The sequence below is a fragment of the Elephantulus edwardii genome, unplaced genomic scaffold (assembly GCF_000299155.1).
Source record: "Elephantulus edwardii isolate Elephantulus edwardi_28Jun2011 unplaced genomic scaffold, EleEdw1.0 scaffold00044, whole genome shotgun sequence".
Taxonomy (NCBI): domain Eukaryota; kingdom Metazoa; phylum Chordata; class Mammalia; order Macroscelidea; family Macroscelididae; genus Elephantulus; species Elephantulus edwardii.
Window position 1 is genome coordinate 5,001,630 of NW_006399794.1, and position 4,747 is coordinate 5,006,376.

The following is a 4,747-nucleotide window of genomic DNA, read 5'->3' on the forward strand; positions in this document are numbered from 1 at the left end:
TCCCTAACAGGGTAAAAAGGGAAGCCACAGACTGGGAAAAAGTATTTGGTAATGACATGTCAGATAAGGGACTTCTATCTAGAATTTATAAAATACTGGAGCAACACAATAAGATAAAGGTAAATAATCCAACAGAAAAACGGGCACAGGATATGAACAGACACTTGACCAAAAAAGACATTCAAATGGCCAACAAGCCCATGAAGAAATGTTCAAAATCCCTAGCTCTAAGAGAGATGCAAATCAAAACAACTATGTGATATCATCTTACCCCAGTCAGAATAGCAAAATTTAACAGAAGAGCAAGCAACAAATGCTGGCGAGATTGTGGAGAAACTGGAACCCTTTCTCACTCTTGGTGGAAGTGTAAAATGGTGCAACCACTGTGGAAAAAGGCATGGTGCTTTCTCAAAAAGTTGCAAATAGAGATACCATTTGACCCAGCAATTCCAATACTGGGAATATACCCAAAAGAGACCATAACCAACATCCAAGCAGATATATGCACACACATGTTTACTGCAGCTTTGTTCACAATAGCAAGGAGTTGGAAACAACCTAAGTGCCCATCAACAAACAAATGGATAGAGAAGCTGTGGTATATTCACACAATGGAATACTACTCTGCATTGAACAACAAGGAACTCATGCAATATTATTCAAAATGGGTGATTCTGGAGGACATTATGCTGAGTGAAATATCTCAGTCACAAAAGGACAAATACTGAATAGTGCCACTGTTGTAAAACAGGACTGACCTTGGGGTTGGGGACAGACTGAGAAAGATGGGTTCAATAATGTATACTGCATTGAAACAGATAAGGGAGAAAACTGTTTAAAAGGGATATGTGATAAGGTATCATTGGCATGACAGGAGTCCAGAATGAAGGCTGCATAGTGGAGTGCACTTGGGGAGGAGGGATTGTATAACAATGAAATAATTTTTCTTTTACTTTTCAAAAAGAAGAATGAATTGGGGGGGAGGGAGAGGTGGGTGGGGAGAAAAGTGCAACAATGAATGAATGAAAATCCTCAGTCTCTGTAAACATTCATTAAAATTAATAATCATTTTAAAAAATTGAAAAAAAAACCCAAGCTTAGAAGCAGAAGTGGCATCCACTTCCATAACAGCTTGTCTCCGGAAACTCTATGAACTTGGAGAAACGATGTAAGTTATACAAATGTTTAGATCTTTCGTTCATAGGGTCACTAAGAGGTCTCTACAACTCGATGGCACTTAACAACAACAATAACCACAATTCATAACTGTAGCACAGCCGGTAGGGAGCTCTGGTAGCTTAGTGGTAAGAAGCTGCACTGTAATTCCAGAGGCACTTGGTTCACATCCACTAGCTACTATGCAGGAGAAGGATGGGCAACCTGCTCCCACACAATTTAGTGTCTCTGAAAACCTGCTGGAAGGTCAGCTGTGGGTTCCAACTCAATGGCACACACAACAGCACAGCAGATACACAAAATTATAGCATATACACTAATGGATGAGTAAGAGGAAAACTTTTTCTGGCCAATAGATCAATATCAAAATACTGAGTCAAATACCAAAAAGAAAAGAACTAAATAGGTGTCTGACGGCCTACTGGTAAGATCATGTATGGGCGTTAGCTATGAATCAGTTCCAACTAAAAGACACATAACAACAGTAGGATGAAAAGAACTCAATCAACCCCAAAGTTTTTCACTCACATTTATAAGGGAAAAACAAAGAAAAAGATAAAAATTCAAATGCCGAGTTGCACTGTTGACATCTTGAAGGTGAATGCTATGAATGAAATTTAAGTATTTCTTGCTAAAACTTCTGTCAAGAATCCTCTGGATACTCTTCCTATAAGCAGCCACCTGAGCATGTTAACATACAGAAAAAAGAAAAAAAAAGCCTCCCTTTTAATGAAGCATACCAAAGTAATAGGAGAATATTTCATTTAAAATACAAGAGATAAAGCAGCAGCTTAAAAGTTTAAAAATCTTAATACTAGACATAGACTTATACCTATGACTTCAGGCAAAACACTAAAATTTCTGAAATCTCACCTCCCTCCTCTATATTATATTGTGGAGCAAATATCTGAGAATACAGACTATTCCATTGGTGGTGGTGGTGGTGTTATATGCTGTCGAGTTGATTCTGACTTACTGACTCTATGAACAACAGCTCTGAACCCTACCCTATCCTGAGTATCACTGTCTCTGACACACCTGATTCTACTACCATAGTCACTGTATCAATCCATCTCATCCAGGGTCTTCCTCTTCTGGACTGATTCTCCACCCTTTCAAGTATGATGTCCTTCTCCAAGGATTGGTCCCTCCTGGCAACATGCCCAGAGTATGTGAGACAGAGCTTCAAAATCCTTGCCTCCAAGGATTTTGGTTTTATCCTCTCCACAACAGAACTATTTGTTCTCTTGACAGTCTATGGTATGTTCAATACTCACTCTCCTCTAGCACCACAACTCAAAGGCATTGACTCTTCTTCTGTCATCCTGATTCACTGTCCAGTTCTCACACGCATAGCACTTGAGAAGACTATGGCCTGGATCATGTGCACCATAGTCTCTAAACTGACATCATTGCTTTTTAGCACTCTAGAGGGATCCTTGACAGCAGATTTTCCAATGTAATTTGTCTTTTGATTTCCTGACTGCTGCTGATGCCAAGAATGCTAACTGTAGATCTAAGAAAAATGAAATTATGAACAACTTCAATCCTTTCTCCATCTATCATGATACTGCCTACCGGACCCATGATGAGGATCTTTGTTTTCTTAAGGCTGAGATGCAAACTATGTTGAAGTCTACAGTCTTTGACTTTTTGCAGAAAAAAAAAACAACTTTGCCTTTATTTCGGCAAGCAGTTGTGTCATCTGCATTACACAGGTTGTTGATGAATCTTCTTCCTCCAATCCTGATGATGCATTCTTCTTCATAAAGGCCAACCTCTCAAGTAATCTATGTGATCATTCTACATCACGTGATATGATCTACATCCCCTTTAGTACGTATATGTTTGTCTATCGTTTGATCTGGGTACAGAACTTGTCTGTTTGATGCTATGCTGAAGCACAGCTCCCAAGTTAAGACAGACTAGGAAGGACTGGCCATCCACTTCTGAAATAACAGGCCTTCAAAAACCCTATGAATAACAGTGCACACCTTAGTCTATCAAACAGCACTGAAGGCTGAGCCCTCATACTGGGAAACAAAAATAAGGAACAGTTACTAACAGCCACTAAAAATTGGAATGCAGAATGTACTAAGTATGAATGTAGGGAAATTGGACATTGTTAAAAAAGAAACAGAACATATAAATATGGCCATACAAGGTAGGCACTGGCAAGGTGAGACTGATATCGTTGCTCTTCAGTACTCTGGAGAGGTCCCTGATAGCAAATTTTCCCAATGACATTTTTCTTACCCACTTTAAATATAATGGTATGAAAGCAGAAAACCAAGTCCACTATTGTTGAGTTTATGCTGACTCACGGGAACTCTCCAACAGGTTTCCAAAACTGCAAATCTTTACCGGAGGAGACTGCCCTTTTTCCTCCCAAGAAGACAGCAGTGGACTCAAACTGCAAGCCTATCAGTTAGAAGCCCAACATATAACATACGACGCTAACAGGACTACTCAACAGTGGTATCACTCATTCACTCAAACTGCCTGTTAAATCAATTCTGACTTATATCAACTCTTCACTGGGTTCTAAAACTGTACATCTCAAAAGGAGGAGATTGTCCATCTTTCTCCTCCAGAGCAGCTAGTGGATTTAAATCCCTAGAGATGAGATGGCAACATAACACACTATAGACTATGCCACCAGAGTTCCTTTAATAACTGTATAGCTACGTTTTAAAAGTCAAAAGTATTGAATGAAACTCTATTCAAAATCACCAAAAACTGGAATACAAATATTCTTTAAGGGTGAATGACTACAATGAACTATTATTTAACATTTTAAAAAATCTAATTATTGATATATGGAACAACATAAATGAATCTCTAAGACACCATGCTGAGGAAAAGAAAAGGGTTATATACTTCATAACTCCACTTATGTGGCGTTCTGGAAAAGGCACATTAAGGATAAAAGACAGTCTATAAAACTATAAAGGAAGGTGCTTTTTGAGTCCTAACTGGGTGTTATGTTAGTTACATGCCTATGCACCTTTACACAGGAATCTATGGTGACTTAATGGTAAGAGCTGTGCTGCCATCTCAAAGGGACACAGTTTGAATCCACCAGCTGCTCCACGGAAAAGACAGGCAACCTCTTCCCTTATGATTTTATTGCCTCTAAAAACTCACTGGAGGGTCTGCTATGGGTCAGTTCTGACTTCATGTTACTTAATAACTCCATGGTTACCAATGGATGTTTTAGTTAAGCACTAAACTGTTAGCACTACATAGTGCAAAAAATTAAACGTACTATTAAAAAAAATTTTTTAAAAAATAAAACATTTAAATGGCAGCTTGAACCCACCCAGAAGTACCTAAGAATAAAGTATTAGCTATCTGGTTCCTAAAAATCGCAGCCTTAAAAACGCTATGGAGTGCAGATTTACTCTGCAACATCACAGAAACGGGTTTGTTTGTTGTTGTTTGCATACATGGTTATATAACACTCAAAAAACTATATATCTAAAAAGTCAACTTCACAGTATGTTAATTTTAAAAATAAAGTAAAATAAAAAATAAACAGATGATCTTCAAGGACCTTTCCAGACTATGA

General features: G+C 38.3%; 1 protein-coding gene across 2 annotated transcripts in view; it reads right to left on the minus strand.

Moving 5' to 3' along the window:
• The window catches only part of SWAP70 (SWAP switching B-cell complex 70kDa subunit), a 153,141-nt gene that overhangs the window by 147,260 nt on the left and 1,134 nt on the right, over positions 1-4,747 (minus strand). The window lies entirely within an intron of this gene.